The sequence below is a fragment of the Physcomitrium patens genome, chromosome 15, assembly GCF_059467195.1.
Source record: "Physcomitrium patens ecotype Gransden chromosome 15, ASM5946719v1, whole genome shotgun sequence".
NCBI lineage: Eukaryota > Viridiplantae > Streptophyta > Bryopsida > Funariales > Funariaceae > Physcomitrium > Physcomitrium patens.
The window spans coordinates 6,069,646-6,093,370 of record NC_143424.1 but is presented as its reverse complement, the minus strand read 5'-3'; positions in this window follow the sequence as shown (position 1 = coordinate 6,093,370).

Below are 23,725 nucleotides of genomic sequence, written 5' to 3'. Positions count from 1 at the left end.
TATGATCAACAACATATCTGCGACATCCCCTCGTATCTAAAGTTTCATCCTTGTCTCTTTCTCTGCACCCTTTTATAGGAACATCATCCAGAAAAGGCATAGTCTTTTCCGGAATAAAATCTCTCAATACCTTATTCATCCCATTCATCATATGCACAACTGAGTTGGTCGCGCCTTGAGGAAGAGTGCACATTCTAACCAATCCAAGCGGTGTCCTCATCGTTGTCATATCTCTACTTCCTTCGGCAAGTTGAAATTGATCATAACCTGAATACAAATCACCCATTGAATAGATCGCCCTTCCAGCAAACGCCTCAGCAAATTCATCCACAATAGGTCCAATTCCTGCATTCTTGATAGTTACAGCATTCACCGGCTGCATATCTTGAATAAACCGTAGTGACCCATTCTTCTTAGGTACCGTAAACCATCGACTAGAATACGGCGCAAATGAAGGTTCTAATATTTTCATCTTTATCTTTTCTTTCAATAGTTCCACCAATTTAGGTAAATGTGCCCTCGGTACTGGAATCGGTCTTAGATTCCAAGGTACATGCGGTACAGTGAAGATAACCATAGGTGTTATAATATTTGGATCCACACACCCAATTTCATGAGATTCGAAGGCAAACGATCTACCTTGTTTAGCCAACATCTTTTTGAAGCAAGTAATTTCCTCCGGCAATAAAGAACCATCAGAACCAATCTTCAATTCTTCAAAAGTCTCTTCAGTAAACTGATGTCCAATACTCATTGGATCTCTTAAACTTGCTTCTTTTGATGCTTCTCCCATTTGTTCTTTAGAATCCTCTGGTAATGGTCCGGCAACAGGCTTTACCTTCTTATCTGCCGTTTTATATCTCGTCTCTACTGTGACTTCTGGTGCTTGAAAAGATTCAAGCATGGTATAAACCTCTCTCGAATGAATCTCAACAATCTTATCATTATCCCCTAACCCAATAGATGTAATCAATTCCAATGAATCTTCTAGTCCATTTTCTTCATAAACACCCAAAATCCTCTCATCATCTTGCAATGTACCTATCTTGCGTAACTGTCCTTCAATATCATATAATCTTTTTCTTTCTTTTCTTTTAAAATCATCAACTTTCTTATACATAATATTTCCATTCTCCAATATACCAATAAAACTCGCATCAAAGGTACCTTCATCTCGAGAGAGTACCTCCTCTTTTGTACCTCCATAATCTCGCTTTACAGTGGTACCTCCCCAAAATCCTTAAATCCTTCAACAATCTTTGGCAATGGTTTCTCCCTCAACCTATCTCGATTCCGTTCATGGTTAGGAGGTACTGTTAGAAATTGTACAGCTTTCCTCCCATCTTCGCTCCGTACCCTTGCATAAGCAGAACCATCGTCAAGTACCTTTGTTTCCATCCGTGTTGCCGTGATATAAGGTTGTCCTAAAATCAACGGATAAGACGTTGTCGTATTGTGAGACGAGTATACAGTGAAAATAAAAAGAAAGGGGAATTTTATTAATATTCAGTTACCTCGAATATTGGGAACATCGACCAACTCCAGTACAAATACTGAGTGGTCAGGTTCAGTGACTCCGTTACAGTCAGCCGGGGCATACTGAAATGCCCCATTCGATTCCAATAACGGGAGTCAGCAGGAAGAGAAGGACCAATTCACACGACGGGTTCGAGGAGCCAATTGGATCCAATTTTGATAATCCAATCCGGGTCCTCTTACCCAATATGAGACCTGTATTGGTGGGGCAACCCAATGCAGTCTAGTTACGGGAAATCCAGGTCTTACTACGGGTCTTAGCCAATCTGACGCGAGGACCAATTTGACCCAATTACGGGAACATCCAGGTTACTACGGGCATCTTTACCAATATAGGACCTGAATTGGTCGGGGGACTCAATGTGGTTCCGATTACGGGGTTCGATTCTGTTTCAGGCTGTCCTGTTCTCTGTGCCGTTTCAGGGAACGTTGTTTACGATAAATGGATCTCTTAAAGGTAAAAACGGAGGAGAAAGCTTGGCGGCGAGAGCCAATTTCGAATCCAAGTTGAGGTGAGAGCCAATTTCGGATCCAAGCTTGAGGTGGGAGCCAATTCCGGATCTAAGACGGAAGATTGAAGAAATTCAGAGGATAAGGTTAGGTGGGATATAGTTTTGGGTGTGGGTTTTTTTTTTGAAGGGAAATCGGGGGGGGAAGGATTTTTTCAAGCTTCTGCAAGGTTACCAGTTCCGTTTTTTTTATTGGAGTTTTTTGAAGATCAAGGGAATTAGAGAGAGGAGCTTCATGCTTTGGGTCGGGGAAGGAAAGACATAGAATTTGGATTTTTCTTCTTCGTAGAGTTTTGGGGAAGACTGAGACAATCGCTGCTGAAGTCAGTGTTGTAATGGTGAATCGGGATTTTTAAATGAAGTGGGTTTGAATACTCTTGACTGTTTTGTGAAATCGAGTTACGTCTGTGATTGAAGGATTAAAAGGGTGTCTATAGGATTGAATATGCGGAGTGAATGAAATTTATTGGGTTAATCTAACAAGACAGTCAGTGGATACAAGATCGTAAGTACAAAGCAGTATTGAAGGTTAACAGTTTGGGTTGTACGGGGTTCTCTGTAACGTCTAGAGACCTACCGGCTGGGGCAAAAAAAGGACTTCGACAAGCAGTCGAAGAGCACCCGTATAGATTTACGGTGTATTCTTGCAGTCGTTTATATTCCAGCAGTAAAAATTGATAGACTGCTTGACTATCGGCGGATCTCCATACTACCTTCTACAGCCAGACGCCCGGCGCGTTCTCGAGCAGGAAAGCACGTAATACGACATAAGTGGTGAACTCGACGTAAAAGCTTGAGGTAGAAGGTATTGGATTTTGGTTGATTTTATCTTTATTTTTATGGAAAACGAAAATAAAAATTTTGAAGGATTTTTGGGAGAAGTTTCTGGTGGGGAGTCTTCTAAAGGACAAGGTATGCACATGGATCCGTCTATTGCTAGTTTGTTTCAAGCCTTCTCATTGTTAATGCAGCAACAGTAAAGCAATGATCGAAAAGAAGCTCTGGCAACCAAAGCATTGCAAGCAGTGGTCAATAAAATTGATCAATTTGATGGGAGGAATATTTCAAGGTATTTAAGATGTTATGTTCGTGAAATGGAATTAAATCGAATTTCTGAGAAGAAAATGGTTGCACTATTTGGACTTGCCACGATACCGGAGATAAGGGACCACATTACATCGATTACGGATCGTTGTGGGAATTCATGGGAGGATTTTTCACATGCATTGAAAGACAAATATTTCTTGAAAGATGCTGATCGCGTTACTAAGAAGCTGTTTCTGGGATGGATTGAACGGCCCAATAAGAATTTGCAAGCAACAAAGCTACTAAGGGAATTTGAGAGGCAGTACTCTTAATTATCGAAGGTAGAAAAATTGACATTGGAGCCGAACAAAGTTGATCTATTTCTTCAAGCTGCTGATGGAAAATTGCAAGAGAAATTAGAACCCCTTCTTGAAGACAAAGAAGAAGATGAAGGATTGACAATGAAGTGGAAGAACGTTGAAGATGCGGTGGGGTTGCTTACAAAAAAAGAAAGGAGGAAGGATAGGAGTAATATTCCGAAAACAGTACAAGCACCCAAAGCTCCAGTACGTACAACACCACCGACAATGCCTACAGTTCAACCTTCGACATCCTTGTCAAAGAAAGCAGATATGGGTATGGAAGAAATTATACGAGGAATGCGAGATCTTCAAATCAAATTGGCAAGACTTGAAGAGAATACTTCTATAAACAATTCGAAGAATGTTTCAAAACAAGGATATGTACAAAGATGCATTTGGTGTGATGATGCTTCACTTACTAGAAAAGATTGCAATGAATTTAATAATATGATACGGCAAGGAATTATTTGCTAGAAAGATGGGAAGATAGTATTGAAAGATAGGGAGGATCTTCTTCAAACCAATTTTGGCAAGGGAGGAATGAGAGCATTGGTTCAAGATTACTTAAAAGAACATGAAACAGTAGTACGAGAAAGTGCAAGTTATGGTGCTTGAGTAGATGATGAAATTGGTGGAAGTACGGAAACTAGTGAGTTTTGGGCTTCTGCCGTTTCTACAATGCAAGAAGGGAAATTACCTCAAGAAGGGTTATTGAGAACTGCAGCTACAATACGAGGAAGAACAGGTTGGGAGGATCCTGTTGAGTCTCTTTCAGTTCATGCATATATTGCTAAGAACCAACATGAAGCTTTGATGGAAGAAAAAAGACGAGGAAATTTTGATGATACTAGAGAAGGAAATTCTTTTAAGAGGCAAACTCGAGGAGACAAGGCTCGGGAGGCAGCTTCACAAGAATTGCCTGTAAAGGATACCTCAGCATCATTGGGAGAAAAAACAACGGAGACAAAAGATAAGGGCAAATCAATTGCTTATAAGCTACTTTCTGACATTGAAGCGGCAACAAATTTGAAAGGGATGTTGGAAGAACGTATATTAAATGCTAAGGTGGAATTCACATTGAAAGAAGTCTCGGGAATTGCAAAGAAGGAGTTTCATGATGTTATCATTGACAGCATTAAGCGAAAGAGGCAATTAATGAGCGAAACTGGAATGAGTCATGCTCTTGATGCAAGAATATGTAGAGATGAAGAAGAGGTTGATATTGATTACAAGCAACCAACAAATGAAAAGAATGGGTATAATCAGCGAGTACGTTTCGAAGATTCTAGTGACAAGGAAATGGAAACTTTGAGCCATTATACTCGAAAGCATTGGGCAAGGGCAACTACTGAGGTATTGGTGAAGGTAGGAGATATAGAAGAACCAATAGTTGCTTTGGTGGACCATGGTTCTGAAATAAATCTCATGTCTAAAGATCTTTATAAGAAGCAAAAATGGCCAATTGATATGGAACATGGATGGGCAATACGAGCAGCTAATAACACACGAGGCAAATTATATGGAGCTTGTCCAGATGTCAAAATTCGGATTGGGGATGTTGCGACGGAGCAACATTTCTTCATTCAAGATACAACGTTGTCGTATTACGTGCTTTCCTGCTCGAGAACGCGCTGGGCGTCTGGCTATAGAAGGTAGTATGGAGATCCGCCGATAGTCAAGCAGTCTATCAGTTTTTACTGTTGGAATATAAACGACTGCAAGAATACACCGTAAATCTATACGGGTGCTCTTCGACTGCTTGTCAAAGTCCTTTTTTTGCCCCAGCCGGTAGGTCTCTAGACGTTACAGAGAACCCCGTACAACCCAAACTGTTAACCTTCAATACTGCTTTGTACTTACGATCTTGTATCCACTGACTGTCTTGTTAGATTAACCCAATAAATTTCATTCACTCCGCATACTCAATCCTATAGACACCCTTTTTATCCTTCAATCACAGACGTAACTCGATTTCACAAAACAGTCAAGAGTATTCAAACCCACTTCATTTAAAAATCCCGATTCACTATTACAACACTGACTTCAGCAGCGATTGCCTCAGTCTTCCCAAAACTCTACGAAGAAGAAAAATCCAAATTCAATGTCTTTCCTTCTCCGACCCGAAGCATGAAGCTCCTCTCTCTAATTCCCTTGATCTTCAAAAACCTCCAATGAAAATCCGAACTGGTAACCTTGCAGAAGCTTGAAAACTAGCTCCCCCCGGATTCCCCAAAAAAAAAACCTCCCTCCTTAAAACTATATTCTCCCCTAACCTTATCCTCTGAATTTCTTCAATCTTCCATCTTAGATCCGGAATTGGCTCCCGCCGTCAGAGCTTAGATCCGAAATTGGCTCACATCATCAAGGCTTTCTCCTCCATTTTTACCTTTAAGAGATCCATTTACCGTAAACAACGTTCCCTGAAACGGCACAGAGAACAGGACAACCTGAAATAGAATCGAACCTCGTAATCGGGACCACATTGAGTCGGCCGACTAATTCAGGTCCTATATTAGGAAAGATGCCCGTAGTAACCTGGATGCTCACGTAATTGGGTCACATTGGTCTTCGCGTGAGACTGGCTGAGGCCCGTAGTAAGACCTGGATTTTTTCGTAACTAGACTGCATTGGGTTGCCCCACCAATACAGGTCTCATATTGAATAAGAGGATCCGGATTGGATTCTCGAAATTGGATCCAATTGGCTCTTCAAACCCGTCGTGTGAATTGGTCCTTCTCATCCTGCTAACTCCCGTTATTAGAATCGAACGGAGAATTTCAGTATGCCCCGGCTGACTGTAACGGGGTGACTAAACCTGACCACTCAGTATTTACGCTGGAGTTGGTTGATGCTCCCAATATTCGAGGTAACAAAATATTAATAAAATTCCCCTTTCTTTTCATTTTCACTATATACTCGTGTTACAACACGACACCGTGTAGTTGGAACCTTGTACAATTCCTAATGAAGGTCCTATCTTCTCCTCAGAACCCTCTCCTTGTTTTATAATTGACTTATATTTAGGACCTAAGAATTACAAAGCCTCTGCTTTATTAGATTCGGGAGCCTCAGCATGTTTTTTAGATGAACAATTTGTTAAAAGTCGTAAAATACCCTTTGTACAGAAACCTAAACCAGTACATGTAGAAGTCATAGATGGTCGTCCCTTGTCTTTTGGAGATGTCACTCATGAAACTCATCCTATAAAAGTAACAATAGACGGTCATGATAGCTACATAGCTTTTAACATAATTAAATCCCCGTCCAATCCAGTTATTTTAGGTTTATCCTGGCTAGAAAAATATAACCCTCGAATAGATTGGAATTCGCATAAACTTGACTTTTTCCAAAGTGTTATTAATAGTTCTACTAACCAAGTAAAAAATTATAAGTCTAGTATAGTAAAACCTGTACTGATAGGTGCAAAAGCATTTATACACGCAGCAAAAGAAGGATCAACTTTTGCTATTTATGCTGCACCTATTTTTGAAAACGTAAAGACTTCAATTGGCATTCCAAGTCAATATCAGGAGTATCAAGATGTTTTTGAGAAAAAGAATGTAGATATTCTTCCTGAGCATCGCCCATATGATTGTTCAATCAACCTCAAGGAAGGAACTCAGCCACCATTTGGACCAATTTACAGTTTATCGCAAGATGAGATGGCTGAACTCAAGACATATATTGACGAGAATTTAGCGAAGAATTTCATACGCCATTCAAAATCTCCAGCAGGAGCTCCAATTCTATTCGTAAAGAAAAAAGATGGATCTTTACGAATGTGTGTTGATTATCGAGGACTCAACAAGATCACAATCAAGAACAGATATCCATTACCTTTGATATCAGGACTCCTTGACCAGTTGAATCAAGCTAAGATCTATACAAAAATAGATCTAAGAAGAGCATATAATCTAGTACGGATCAAAGAAGGAGATGAATGGAAGACTGCGTTTCGAACCAGGTATGGACATTTCGAATATAATGTCATGCCCTTTGGACTCACGAATGCACCAGCTGCTTTTCAACATCTCATGAATGATGTATTTCGTGAATTCTTAGACAATTTTGTCGTCTACTATCTAGACGATATCCTGATCTATTCTAAGAACGTCGAAGAACATGAAATACATGTTCATCAAGTATTACAAAAACTTAGAGATGCAGGATTGTACGCCAAGATGGAAAAGTGTGTATTTCACACTACTCAAGTTGACTTTTTAGGATACATCATTTCAAATGATGGTCTCATGATGGATTCTAAGAAAGTCCAAACAATCATGGATTGGAAGATTCCAAGGACAGTAAGAGATGTCCAATGTTTCTTGGGATTTGCCAATTACTATCGGATCTTCATCAAAGATTTCTCATGAGTTGCAGCTCCACTTACACGCTTGACTAGTAAAGATAAATTCCAATGGAATCAAGAAGCGGAAGCAGCATTTGAAGCCTTGAAGACATCGTTTGTCTCTGCACCAGTCTTATATCGTGTTGACTTTTCCAAGGCATTTTTTATGGAAACAGATGCATCAGATTTTGCCTTGGGTGCAGTTTTATCACAAATGGGAACAGATGACAAACTTCATCTGATAGCTTTTCATTCAAGAAAATTCTCAGCAGCCGAGATCAATTATGAGATCTACGATAAAGAACTTCTTGCGATCGTGGATTCCTTTCAAGAATGGCGTCATTATCTAGAAGGCGCTTCTAGTCCAGTCACTGTGTATACAGATCACAAGAACCTCAAGTATTTCATGTCAACACGCGTGTTGAATCGTCGTCAAGCTCGTTGGAGTATGTCTTTGTCAAGATTCGAGTTCATTATCACTTATCGGCCAGGAAAACAACAAGGTTTGTCCGATGCCCTATCTAGACATTCTTATTTTGCACCAAAAGAAAGAGATGCAGCTTTTGAGCAACAAAGAACGGTCTTCTTAAAACCGGAGCAATTTCATCTCCGAGCAATGAAATCAACATTGACTGTTGATTCAACTTTTCTCAAGCAAATCCAGTCCAGTATGTCCTCAGACCCTCTTGTTTATGATATCGAGAATAATTCTTCCAAGTCTCATGATCCTTCTAAGTTCGAGTTCAAGAATAATCTATTATATTGTGAAGGACGCCTATATGTTCCAGAAGGAGAAGCACGTTTACGTGTTCTTCAAGCATGTCATGACTTTCCAGCAGCAGGGCACTTTGGATATAATAAGACTTTGGAACTCATATCAAGAGATTTTTGGTGGCCACAAATGTGGAAGTCAGTCAAAGACTTTGTACAATCATGTGATATTTGTTCAAGATCAAAAATTCCTCGTCATCGACCTTACGGACTTCTTCAGCCATTACCTATACCAGAACAACCATGGTCTTCTGTTTCTATGGATTTCATCACAGATCTTCCAAGCTCAAGATCTTATGATTCTATATTTGTGATAGTAGATCGTTTCACCAAGATGGCACATTTTGTGCCATGTACAAAATCTATCACAGGTGAAGAAACAACTAAGCTTTTCATTGATAATATCTATCGCTATCATGGATTACCTAAAGATATCATATCAGATAGGGGAACTCAATTTGTGTCAAGATTTTGGAGGATCCTTTTCAAGATTTTAAAAGTGGACATAAAACTATCTTCGGCTTTCCATCCTCAAACTGATGGACAAACAGAGCGCGTAAACTAAGTCTTAGAGCAATATTTAAGATGTACTATCAACTACCAACAAGATGATTGGACAACCCTTCTACCATTGGCAGAGTTTGCTTATAATAATACGGTACATTCTTCCACGCAACAAACACCTTTCTTTGCCAATTATGGCTATCATCCACGACTTGATACTTTTGATTTTTCAAAAGTTGATAATCCTGCAGCAGAAGATATGGCAAATCGGTTGTCAGAGTTACATGCAATAATGAAGACGCAATTGAAGGAAGCTCAAGAACGACAAAAGATAAATGCAGATCTATATCATAAGGAGCAACCACAAATCAACGTGGGTGATAAGGTATGGCTACTTCGTCGCAATATCGAGACTACTCGACCTTGTGACAAGTTGGACTATCGTAGGCTTGGCCCCTTTTCTGTTTCTGAACAGATCAACCCAGTTGCATATCGGTTACATCTACCGGAGTCAATGAAGATCCATCCTATATTCCACGTGTCTCTTCTTGAACCATATAAGATAGTGGATATACAAAGAAGAAGACAAATGCCACCGCCTCCTATAGAAGTAGATAATAATGAAGAATTTGAGGTGGAAGAGATATTAGACTCAAGGCGGCGCCGAAATAAGCTGGAATATCTTATTCATTAGCGCGGATATGATATTAGTGAACGCACATGGGAGCCATCCTGGAATCTAGCAAATGCATCAGCTAAAGTCAAAATTTTTCATCAACGACATCCATCGAAACCAAGATGAAAATCTCTCTTATAAAAGAGATAAGATTGAGGCAAGATAACATTCAATTTCCTATCCTTGTTTGTAACTTCTTTGCATTTGTGATGCTAATTAGTTGGAGAGCCAACAACCAGCGGATTCAACTCAAGAACCTTCGTTTGCTGACCTGCCGGATGAGACATTACGATTGTCACAACCTTCAAGACGACGCAATCGAGATGAAGATCTTCAAGAACGACATGTTCTTCCTCGAACAGATGGTGAGATACAACGTGTTTGGTATCACGATTTGGGAAGGGACTCTCGATGTTTGGTGATTTTGCTAGAGGTAGGAACAACTCCTGATGGTGTTCCAAATATTCTATTCGAAGGAAGTTAAGAAGGCCTCAACAATGATCAAATAACTGGGTGGTCTTCCCACCCTGGTATGGGATACTACCGATGGTTGAGAGGCCCTATCAATCATCTTCGAAGAGAACAGAGATCAGAGTATGTGGCGAATACAATTCGTCGCATCATAGATTTCTTCAACATATGATGACCGCTCCTCGTGGAACTCGTCTCTAGAAGGGGGGGTAATGTCACGGCCATAATCATGTAAGCTAATAATTACATATAGAAATAGGTAGAAGTAAGTAAAAGTAAATAAAAGTAAGTTAATTCTATAATATTTAATATAGAAGCTTCCTAGAAACTTCCTAGACACTGCTTTGACTTCATAGGTGTCTTTAATTGACTTTTTGGATTAGAAACGTGGTCAACAAGTTGGCCATGTGCCACACATATTGTTAGCTTGAAGATCAAGCTAACTATGTGGCCCACACGTAGAAAAACCTGCCTTGTAAGTCAAGGCATGTGTCCTACAAAGTCAACACATATTGGAGGTCCTATATAACGTCGCCACGTAGCCCCTAATTAGATAGTATATATAGAGACAAGAGTGAAGGCTTCTTCACTCTTGTCAACTCCTTTCTTGCTTCTAGTCCAGGTTCAAGAGTCTTTAGTTTCTTGTCTTGTGGCAATAGCCATTCCAGTTTCCTTTTAATATACCTACTTGTTTATATTTTGACTTATTATATCGAGATAGCCTTTTGGTGTATATTTTCCCTCATCGAGTCTTTGTTCTTGACAGGAAGATGACCTTTGCCACAAAACCACCCAAGAGCAAGCCTAGTAGAAAACCCCGAATAGAGAAATCCTTATTTATTGGAGCAAGAGCATTTATAAGATTGTCTAAGGAAGGCACACCGTTTGTCATTTATGCGGCTCCAACTACCGGAGAGAAGATCTTGACAGCAAGTATACCGGAGCAATATAAGGATTTTAAAGACGTGTTTCAAAAGAAAAATGCCGACATGCTACCGAAACACAAACCATATGATTGCGCCATAGACTTATAGGAAGGAGCACAACCGCCTTTTGGCCCAATCTACAATCTATTGCAGATGGAGTTGGCGGAGTTGCGGAAGTACATCGACGAGAATCTAGCCAAGAACTTCATCAGTCATTCAAAATTGTCAGCTGGAGCACCCATCTTATTTGTGAAAAAAAAAGATGGCTCGTTGCGGATGTACGTGGACTATCGAGGCCTCAACAAGGTAACAAAAAAGAATCGTTATCCATTACCCTTGATTTCTGGTCTCTTAGAATAATTTGGACGTGCAAGGATCTTTACAAAAATTGGTCTAAGGGGAGCTTACAACCTCGTACGAATCAAGGAAGGAGATGAGTGGAAGACAGCGTTCCGTACAAGGTATGGCCATTTTGAATATAATGTCATGCCCTTTGGTCTTACCAATGCTCCATCGATCTTTTAACATATGATGAATGACATTTTCCGAGAGTACCTTGACGATTTTTTTATCATCTATTTAGATGATATTTTGATATTCTCCAAAAATGAGGAAGAGCATGAAAAACACGTTCGTTTGGTATTGGAGAAACTATGCGAGCGAGGACTATATGCCAAGTTAGAGAAGTATTTATTTCACCAAATAGAGATGGAATTTTTGGGATTCGTTGCGACTACGGAAGGCTTGAAGATGGACCCCAAGAAGGTGGAAGCAATCGTGTCCTAGGAGGTTCCGAAGACGGTTAGAGACGTACAATGCTTTCTTGGTTTTGTCAACTTCTATCAGATCTTTATCAAGAATTACTTTCAAGTTGCTGCTCCTCTCACTCGGTTGACATGCAAGGATAAGCTAGAATGGGGACCTCTAGCAGAGAAGGCGTTTCAAAACCTGAAGACTGCATTTACTACGGCTCCAATCTTGGTACATCTGTCACGGCCATAATCATGTAAGCTAATAATTACATATAGAAATAGGTAGAAGTAAGTAAAAGTAGATAAAAGTAAGTTAATTCTATAATATTTAATATAGAAGCTTCCTAGAAACTTCTTAGACACTGCTTTGACTTCATAGGTGTCTTTAATTGACTTTTTGGATTAGAAACGTGGTCAACAAGTTGGCCATGTGCCACATATGTTGTTAGCTTGAAGATCAAGCTAACTATGTGGCCCACACGTAGAAAAACTTGTCTTGTAAGTCAAGGCATGTATCCTACAAAGTCAACACATATTGGAGGTCCTATAGAACGTCGCCATGTAGCCCCTAGTTAGATAGTATATATAGAGACAAGAGTGAAGGCTTCTTCACTCTTGTCAACTCCTTTCTTGCTTCTAGTCCAGGTTCAAGAGTCTTTAGTTTCTTGTCTTGTGGCAATAGCCATTCCAGTTTCCTTTTAATATACCTACTTATTTATATTTTGACTTATTATATCGAGATAGCCTTTTGGTGTATATTTTCCCTCATCGAGTCTTTGTCCTTGACAGATTGACAAGAGTACACTTACAATATCAGAGCTTTGTTTTTTCTTGAGTAAGAGTGGATTATCCCTTTCTCTTGACAAGACATAAGCGTATTAGAAGTTTGCGGATTACCCACTTCTAAACTGATATTGTTCTTAGTATCTTCTTTGTTATCAAGTCTTTCTTTTCTTTTGTCTTGAGCAATATCAAACAAATTTTTCTTCTTAGTGTCATTATGACAGAGCTTGTTGAAATGAAGAGTGCAATGGCACAAATGCAAGAGCAAGTGAGGGAGTTAATGCTTGCGATGCATCAACTCAATTCACCAACACAGGAAAGAACAAGAATAGCAGAAAGTGGAGATTTAGAGATGATCGGAGCTGCTTCAACATCTACAACAAATCATATTCCTTCTCCAATTGTACAACACCCTATAAGCACTAGAGAACCAAGAATTACCTTACCCGAGAAATTTGATGGTACGAGATCAAAGTTTCGAGGGTTCATCAATCAAGTACAATTGGCAATTGAACTTCAACTGCAAAGCTATCCAACTCCAGGATCACAAGTCAGGTTTATTGGCACTCTACTTTCTGGTTCTGCATTATCGTGGTTTTCGTCTTTTCTTGAACAACGAAATCCAATATTGGACAATTTGGAAGCTTTTTTGGCGGAGTTTCGATCTATGTATGGTGAACACGATGCAACTCGTATTGCAACAAATAAGATCCGAATTCTGCGACAAGGGAATCGCTCAGTAACAGTATATGCTTCACAATTTTGACAACTTGCAATTGACATCAAGTGGGATGATGCTGCACTCATTAGTCAATTTCTTTATGGATTGCAATACGAAGTAAAGAAATTGATGCTCAACTTACCTGATCCTCAAACTTTAAGTCAAACAATCGATTTTGCGGTAAAATATGATAATTGACTTTTCGAATTTCGATCCGAGAATCATTCACGGGAACCTCAACGTTATTACTCAATGGCAACATCAACATCTTTGCCAAACGTACATTCAGAAGTAGAAGACATGCAAATTGACGCGGTACGTTTTAAACCCCTAACTGAGCAAGAAAAGATTCGTCGTCGTCAAGAAGGATTATGTTTATATTACGGAGAACCTAAGCACACTGCTCAACATTGTCCAAAGAAATGATGCAACTATAAAATGAGGGGTACGACGGTCAAAGAAGACAACATGTCGGAAAACGGATTCGACCAGCTACAATAGGGACCGTGCAGCTGGAACCTTGTACAATTCCTAATGAAGGTCCTATCTTCTCCTCAGAACCCTCTCCTTGTTTTATAATAGACTTATATTTAGGACCTAAGAATTATAAAGCCTCTGCTTTATTAGATTTGGGAGCCTCAGCATGTTTTTTAGATGAACAATTTGTTAAAAGTCGTAAAATACCCTTTGTACAGAAACCTAAACCAGTACATGTAGAAGTCATAGATGGTCGTCCCTTGTCTTCTGGAGATGTCACTCATGAAACTCATCCTATAAAAGTAACAATAGACGGTCATGATAGCTACATAGCTTTTAACATAATTAAATCCCCGTCCAATCCAGTTATTTTAGGTTTATCCTGGCTAGAAAAATATAACCCTCGAATAGATTGGAATTCGCATAAACTTGACTTTTCCCAAAGTGTTATTAATAGTTCTACTAACCAAGTAAAAAATTATAAGTCTAGTATAGTAAAACCTGTACTGATAGGTGCAAAAGCATTTATACACGCAGCAAAAGAAGGATCAACTTTTGCTATTTATGCTGCACCTATTTTTGAAAACGTAAAGACTTCAATTGGCATTCCAAGTCAATATCAGGAGTATCAAGATGTTTTTGAGAAAAAGAATGTAGATATTCTTCCTGAGCATCGCCCATATGATTGTTCAATCAACCTCAAGGAAGGAACTCAGCCACCATTTGGACCAATTTACAGTTTATCGCAAGATGAGATGGCTGAACTCAAGACATATATTGACGAGAATTTAGCGAAGAATTTCATACGCCATTCAAAATCTCCAGCAGGAGCTCCAATTCTATTCGTAAAGAAAAAAGATGGATCTTTACGAATGTGTGTTGATTATCGAGGACTCAACAAGATCACAATCAAGAACAGATATCCATTACCTTTGATATCAGGACTCCTTGACCAGTTGAATCAAGCTAAGATCTATACAAAAATAGATCTAAGAAGAGCATATAATCTAGTACGGATCAAAGAAGGAGATGAATGGAAGACTGCGTTTCGAACCAGGTATGGACATTTCGAATATAATGTCATGCCCTTTGGACTCACGAATGCACCAGCTGCTTTTCAACATCTCATGAATGATGTATTTCGTGAATTCTTAGACAATTTTGTCGTCTACTATCTAGACGATATCCTGATCTATTCTAAGAACGTCGAAGAACATGAAATACATGTTCATCAAGTATTACAAAAACTTAGAGATGCAGGATTGTACGCCAAGATGGAAAAGTGTGTATTTCACACTACTCAAGTTGACTTTTTAGGATACATCATTTCAAATGATGGTCTCATGATGGATTCTAAGAAAGTCCAAACAATCATGGATTGGAAGATTCCAAGGACAGTAAGAGATGTCCAATGTTTCTTGGGATTTGCCAATTACTATCGGATCTTCATCAAAGATTTCTCATGAGTTGCAGCTCCACTTACACGCTTGACTAGTAAAGATAAATTCCAATGGAATCAAGAAGCGGAAGCAGCATTTGAAGCCTTGAAGACATCGTTTGTCTCTGCACCAGTCTTATATCGTGTTGACTTTTCCAAGGCATTTTTTATGGAAACAGATGCATCAGATTTTGCCTTGGGTGCAGTTTTATCACAAATGGGAACAGATGACAAACTTCATCTGATAGCTTTTCATTCAAGAAAATTCTCAGCAGCCGAGATCAATTATGAGATCTACGATAAAGAACTTCTTGCGATCGTGGATTCCTTTCAAGAATGGCGTCATTATCTAGAAGGCGCTTCTAGTCCAGTCACTGTGTATACAGATCACAAGAACCTCAAGTATTTCATGTCAACACGCGTGTTGAATCGTCGTCAAGCTCGTTGGAGTATGTCTTTGTCAAGATTCGAGTTCATTATCACTTATCGGCCAGGAAAACAACAAGGTTTGTCCGATGCCCTATCTAGACATTCTTATTTTGCACCAAAAGAAAGAGATGCAGCTTTTGAGCAACAAAGAACGGTCCTCTTGAAACCGGAGCAATTTCATCTCCGAGCAATGAAATCAACATTGACTGTTGATTCAACTTTTCTCAAGCAAATCCAGTCCAGTATGTCCTCAGACCCTCTTGTTTATGATATCGAGAATAATTCTTCCAAGTCTCATGATCCTTCTAAGTTCGAGTTCAAGAATAATCTATTATATTGTGAAGGACGCCTATATGTTCCAGAAGGAGAAGCACGTTTACGTGTTCTTCAAGCATGTCATGACTTTCCAGCAGCAGGGCACTTTGGATATAATAAGACTTTGGAACTCATATCAAGAGATTTTTGGTGGCCACAAATGTGGAAGTCAGTCAAAGACTTTGTACAATCATGTGATATTTGTTCAAGATCAAAAATTCCTCGTCATCGACCTTACGGACTTCTTCAGCCATTACCTATACCAGAACAACCATGGTCTTCTGTTTCTATGGATTTCATCACAGATCTTCCAAGCTCAAGATCTTATGATTCTATATTTGTGATAGTAGATCGTTTCACCAAGATGGCACATTTTGTGCCATGTACAAAATCTATCACAGGTGAAGAAACAACTAAGCTTTTCATTGATAATATCTATCGCTATCATGGATTACCTAAAGATATCATATCAGATAGGGAAACTCAATTTGTGTCAAGATTTTGGAGGATCCTTTTCAAGATTTTAAAAGTGGACATAAAACTATCTTCGGCTTTCCATCCTCAAACTGATGGACAAACAGAGCGCATAAACCAAGTCTTAGAGCAATATTTAAGATGTACTATCAACTACCAACAAGATGATTGGACAACCCTTCTACCATTGGCAGAGTTTGCTTATAATAATACGGTACATTCTTCCACGCAACAAACACCTTTCTTTGCCAATTATGGCTATCATCCACGACTTGATACTTTTGATTTTTCAAAAGTTGATAATCCTGCAGCAGAAGATATGGCAAATCGGTTGTCAGAGTTACATGCAATAATGAAGACGCAATTGAAGGAAGCTCAAGAACGACAAAAGATAAATGCAGATCTATATCATAAGGAGCAACCACAAATCAACGTGGGTGATAAGGTATGGCTACTTCGTCGCAATATCGAGACTACTCGACCTTGTGACAAGTTGGACTATCGTAGGCTTGGCCCCTTTTCTGTTTCTGAACAGATCAACCCAGTTGCATATCGGTTACATCTACCGGAGTCAATGAAGATCCATCCTGTATTCCTCGTGTCTCTTCTTGAACCATATAAGATAGTGGATATACAAAGAAGAAGACAAATGCCACCGCCTCCTATAGAAGTAGATAATAATGAAGAATTTGAGGTGGAAGAGATATTAGACTCAAGGCGGCGCCGAAATAAGCTGGAATATCTTGTTCATTGGCGCGGATATGATATTAGTGAACGCACATGAGAGCTATCCAGGAATCTAGCAAATGCATCAGCTAAAGTCAAAATTTTTCATCAACGACATCCATCAAAACCAAGATGAAAATCTCTCTTATAAAAGAGACAAGATTGAGGTAAGATAACATTCAATTTCCTATCCTTGTTTGTAACTTCTTTGCATTTGTGACGCTAATTAGATGGAGAGCCAACAACCAGGGGATTCAACTCAAGAACCTTCGTTTGCTGACCTGCCGGATGAGACATTACGATTGTCACAACCTTCAAGACGACGCAATCGAGATGAAGATCTTCAAGAACGACATGTTCTTCCTCGAACAGATGGTGAGATACAACGTGTTTGGTATCACGATTTGGGAAGGGACTCTCGATGTTTGGTGATTTTGCTAGAGGTAGGAACAACTCCTGATGGTGTTCCAAATATTCTATTCGAAGGAAGTTACGAAGGCCTCAACAATGATCAAATAACTGGGTGGTCTTCCCGCCCTGGTATGGGACACTACCGATGGTTGAGAGGCCCTATCAATCATCTTCGAAGAGAACAGAGATCAGAGTATGTGGCGAATACAATTCGTCGCATCATAGATTTCTTCAACATATGATGACCGCTCCTCGTGGAACTCGTCTCTAGAAGGGGGGGTAATGTCACGGCCATAATCATGTAAGCTAATAATTACATATAGAAATAGGTAGAAGTAAGTAAAAGTAGATAAAAGTAAGTTAATTCTATAATATTTAATATAGAAGCTTCCTAGAAACTTCCTAGACACTGCTTTGACTTCATAGGTGTCTTTAATTGACTTTTTGGATTAGAAACGTGGTCAACAAGTTGGCCATGTGCCACACATGTTGTTAGCTTGAAGATCAAGCTAACTATGTGGCCCACACGTAGAAAAACTTGCCTTGTAAGTCAAGGCATGTATCCTACAAAGTCAACACATATTGGAGGTCCTATAGAACGTCGCCATATAGCCCCTAGTTAGATAGTATATATAGAGACAAGAGTGAAGGCTTCTTCACTCTTGTCAACTCCTTTCTTGCTTCTAGTCCAGGTTCAAGAGTCTTTAGTTTCTTGTCTTGTGGCAATAGCCATTCCAGTTTCCTTTTAATATACCTACTTGTTTATATTTTGACTTATTATATCGAGATAGCCTTTTGGTGTATATTTTCCCTCATCAAGTCTTTGTCCTTGACAACATCTAGACTTTACAAAGGCCTTCTATTTTGAAATTGATGCTTCAGATTTTGCTTTGGGAGCTATACTTTCACAAATGGGAGAAGACAAGAAGCTCCATCCGGTTGCATTCTATTCTCAAAAGTTCTCTGCTGCTGAAATCAATTATGAGATCCACGATAAAGAACTTCTTGCTATAATGGATTCTTTCCAAGAATGGCGTCACTTTCTTGAAAGAGCTGTACATCCAGTGACCGTATACACAGATCACAAGAATTTGGAGTATTTCATGTCGGCTCGAGTTCTAAATCGACGTCAAGCTCGATGGAGTATGTTGCTATCTAGGTTCGATTTTATTATGACTTATCGACCTGAAAAGCAACAAGGACTCTCTGATGCCTTATCGAGGAGATCGTATCTTGTACCAAAGGCTGGAGAAACAACGTTTGATCAACAATGTACGACATTGTTGAAGCTAGAGCAATTTCAGCTTTGCGCTACTATTATGCCAATTGATGTTGACTTCCTGAATCAGGTACGTGCCATAACCTTTGAAGATTCAGTAGCCATTGATATTAAGCAACGTGCCAATGACAACAAGTTCAAGGTGGAGGGAGATCTTTTATACTTTGAAGAGCGGTTATATATCCCAAATGGACCAGCACGACTCCGAGTTCTTCAATCTCGCCACGATTTTCCAGCTGCGGGACATTTTGGATTCAACAAGACCTTGGAGTTTATTTCTCGAGATTTTTGGTGGTTCCAAATGTGGAAGGATGTGAAAGATTTTGTCCTTTCCTCCGACATCTGTTCAAGATCCAAGAATCCTCGACATCGCCCTTATGGACTCCTACAACCATTGCCGATTCCACGTCGACCATGGTCTTCAATTTCTATGGACTTCATCACGGACCTGCCATCATCAAACTCATTTGACAGCATCTTTGTCGTGGTAGATCGGCTTACAAAAATGGCGCACTTTGTCCCTTACAAGAAGACATCATCTAGTGAAGTCACAACAAGGCTCTTTCTCGATAATGTGTATCGATATCATGGACTAACAGATGATATCGTATCAGATCGAGGAATCCAATTCGTATCAAAGTTTTGGAGATCTTTCTTTGAGATACTGAAGGTGGAAATCAAGCTTTCTTCGGCTTTTCATCCTCAAACTGACTGTCAAACGGAATCGGTGAACCAAGTCTTGGAACAATACTTACGATGCAACATCAACTATCAACAAGACGATTGGACCACATATCTGCCGCTAGCCGAGTTTGCATATAACAACACCCTCCATGCGTCGATTCAATACACACCATTCTTTTCCAACTATGGGTATCATCCTAAGCTTGATTTATTGAGTCCATCAACAAATAACAATCCAGCAGCTGAAGGATTTGCGAAACAACTATCAGAGCTTCAAAATACGTTGAAGCTTCAATTACAATCCGCTCAAGAATCCTACAAGGCTTCTGTAGATAGATTTCAGAATCAAGCACCTACTTTCAAAATTAGAGATAAAGCATGGCTTCTTTGACAGAATATCAAGACCAAGCGACCATGTGATAAGTTGGACTATCGAAGATTAGGACCATTTATCATCCAAAAGTAAATCAATCCAGTGGCGTACCGTCTGGAATTACCAGCTTCTATGAAGGTACATCCAGTCTTTCATGTTTCTTTGTTGGAGCCTTATCGAGAGTCATCTTTTTCTGGAAGAGTGCAATGTCCGCGACCTAGTATTGAGATCGAGAACCACGAAGAATACGAGGTAGAAAAGGTCCTGGATTTACGGCAAAGGTGGAGCAAGTTGGAGTATCTTGTTCATTGGTGCGGCTACGACATTAATGAGCGAACGTGGGAGCCAGCTGAAAATCTCACCAATGCGCCGTAAAAGGTACAGGAGTTTCATCAACAACATCCTCATAAACCTAAGCCGGTTCGACAATAGCTTCTTTCTGAAGCTTGCTCACCCAAGAATATAAGAAAGGCGGAAAGCACCACCAAAATTCGTAGTTGATGTAGTTATTTTCTCCAAGATAAAATAGAATTTTTTCAGTAGCCATAGTTTGGTCTTCTGATATGGATAGCCAAGAAATAGATACTATGCTAGTCAGATTATCTCAACCAACTAGTTCACGAAAGCGATCCCGAGATGAAGAACCACCTGCACCAAGACGACGACAGAGGATACCAAGTAACCGATCACTAGTGATTGTATTTGAGTCCGAGCCTGCTTACAATGGTCAACCAGAAGTATATTTGCAGGACAATTTCACAATGAAGACACGGAAGTTCATGCTTGGTCAGAAGTTGAAGGAGTGGGCCACTACCGTTGGCTTCAAGGGCCGATGAACCACTTACCTCATGAACAACAGTTGGAGTTCATAGCAGACATTATGCGACAGATCTTCATTTTCTTACGTTGGTACTGATTGTGTTAGGGACAGAGTCCTTAGACCTTTCTAGAGACAAGTTTCTAGAACCTTCTAGAAAGAAGTCTCTAGAAACTTCCAGAAGATTCCTTGAATATTCTCTTAGAATATTCTTTAAAGATTCTCTAAAGATTCTTTGAAGATTCTCTAAAGATTCCCTTAGAAGGCTCTAGAAGATTCTTAGAATATTCTAGTAGATTCTAGGAAGTTACTTGAGAAGCTTCCTAGCTCTTGGGTAGTTGCTCGAGAAGCTTCACAGTTCTTGGGAAGCTTCTTGATGCGCTTCCTTAGAACCATAGGCCAGTAGTATATATAGGAGTCGAGGCTGAAGAGTTCTTCAGTCTCGACAATACATCTCTTGGAGTTCTAGCTCACCTTTCTAGTGTTGTTCTTGTACTCATCTGTTTAATCTAGTTCTGCCACTTCTTCTTGAACTTCTTGTTAGATTTCAAGTCTGTATTTTGTGTCCGTGACAGTTTGTCGAGACTACCTTTATCTTAATATCAGAGCTGAATCCTTCTTGTTTGAGAGCGGATTACCCCTCTTCTTGAAGGTATTCTAGCGCTTTAGGGGTTGCGGATACCTTCCTCTAAAGTGATATTTTTTCAATCACAATATCAGAGCTTAGTTCTTTGAGGCAGAGAGTGGACTACCCCTTTCCTTGGAGATACTTGAGCGTTCTAAGGGTTGCGGATTACCCTCTCTTGGACTGATATTAATTCCTTTTTTTTTGTTTAGCATAGCTAGTAGAAAAGACTGTTAACATCGATTTCAGAGCTTTGCCTTCTTGATAGAGTGTGGATTACCTCTCTTCTCGAAAGCATTGAGGCATTTTTAGAGGTTGCGGATTACCTTCCTCTAAAACTGAAATCGTTTAGTGTTTTTTTTTTTTTTTTCCTTTTCTCCGAGTAGGTTTTAGTGACAGATAGTGCTACAATTTTCTCCAAGAGACTTAGCAATTTCTTCTTCTCTCAAAATTTTAATCCATCTATTCTCTAAATATGGAAGTAGATCAGGTCATAGACAGTGCATCTCCACAAGTAGACAATAGAGTGGCAACTCTTGCAGATCTTCAAGCTCTTATGAATAGTGTACGAAAGGAGCTTGCATTTCTTCGCAATCCAAGTAAAGAACCTCAAATTGATCTAGTGACCGAAGAAGCTAGATGCGAAATTCATAGCCTACAACAAGAGATTATTCGACTGAGAGAAGCAAGACATGTGTCACATACGACCCCTATCGATACCTCAAGGATTACTACGAAAGAACCAAAAGCGAGTATGCCAAACAAGTTTGACGGAACAAGAGCCAACTTCCGAGGTTTTGTGCAACAAGTACGGCTTTACCTACGCCTATACCCTTCTCGTTATCCGAATGGATTTACCCAGGTTGCTTTCATAGGTACTCTTCTATCAGGAAATGCTCGCTCTTGGTTTACTCCCCTATTAGAGAAGGATTCTCCAATATTGTACGACCTATGAATATTCATAACCATGAGAGCAATATTGTGTTTAATGTTATCAAGACCCCTTCATGTCCTATCATTTTGGGACTATCTTGGCTTGATAGATATAATCCATTGATAGATTGGAAGTTGCAAAAAGTGACATTTCCAACAAACTCCTTGAAGGTGGAATCTGCCAAGACAATGTCTAGAAACAAATCCTTGTTTATAGGTGCAAGGGCTTTCATGAAGGAAGCCAAGCAAAATACACCTCTTGTCATCTTCGCAACTCCGACTCGAGAAGATGCAACTTTGACTTTGGTTATTCCAAAGCAGTATGAAGAATTCAAAGATGTCTTTGAAAAGAAGAATGCTGATATGCTGCCAGAGCATCGACCCTATGACTGTGCCATTGAATTGCAAGAAGGAGTACAACCACCTTTTGGACCAATCTACAATTTGTCGCAGACGGAGTTGACTTAGTTGCAAAAGTACATTGACGAGAATCTAACCAAGAACTTCATCCGTCATTCGAAGTCGCCAGGTGAGGCATCAATCTTATTTGTGAAGAAGAAGGATGGCTCACTACGGATGTGCGTGGACTATCGAGGTCTCAACAAGGTGACAAAAAAGAATCGCTACCCACTGCCTTTGATCTCTGGTCTTCTGGAACAACTTAGGCGTGCAAGGATCTTTACAAAGATTGACCTAAAGGGAGCTTACAACCTTGTGCGAATTAAGGAAGGAGATGAATGGAAGACAACGTTCTGAACAAGGTATGGCCATTTTAAATACAATGTCATGCCATTTGGTCTTACTAATGCTCCAGCGGTCTTTCAACACATGATGAATGACATCTTTTGAGAGCATCTAGACGATTTTTTTGTCATCTATCTAGATGATATTTTGATATTTTCTAAGAACGAGGAAGAACATGAGAAGCACGTTCGTCTGGTACTCAAAAAACTACGGGCGCGAGGACTTTATGCCAAATTGGAGAAGTGCTTATTTCACCAAACTGAGATGGAGTTTTTGGGATTCATCGCGACTACGGAAGGATTGAAGATGGATCCAAAGAAGGTGGAAGCAATCATGTCTTGGGAAGTTCCAAAGACGGTTAGGGACGTACAATGTTTTCTTGGATTTGTTCACTACTATCGGATCTTCATCAAGAATTATTCTCAAGTTGCTGCCCCCCTCACTCGGTTAACGTGTAAGGACAAGCTCGAATAGGGACCTATCGTAGAAAAAGCATTTCAAGATTTAAAGATGGTATTTACTACAGCTCCAATCTTGGTACATCCAGACTTTACAAAGGCCTTTTATTTGGAGACAGATGCTTCGGATTTTGCTTTGGGAGCTGTACTTTCACAG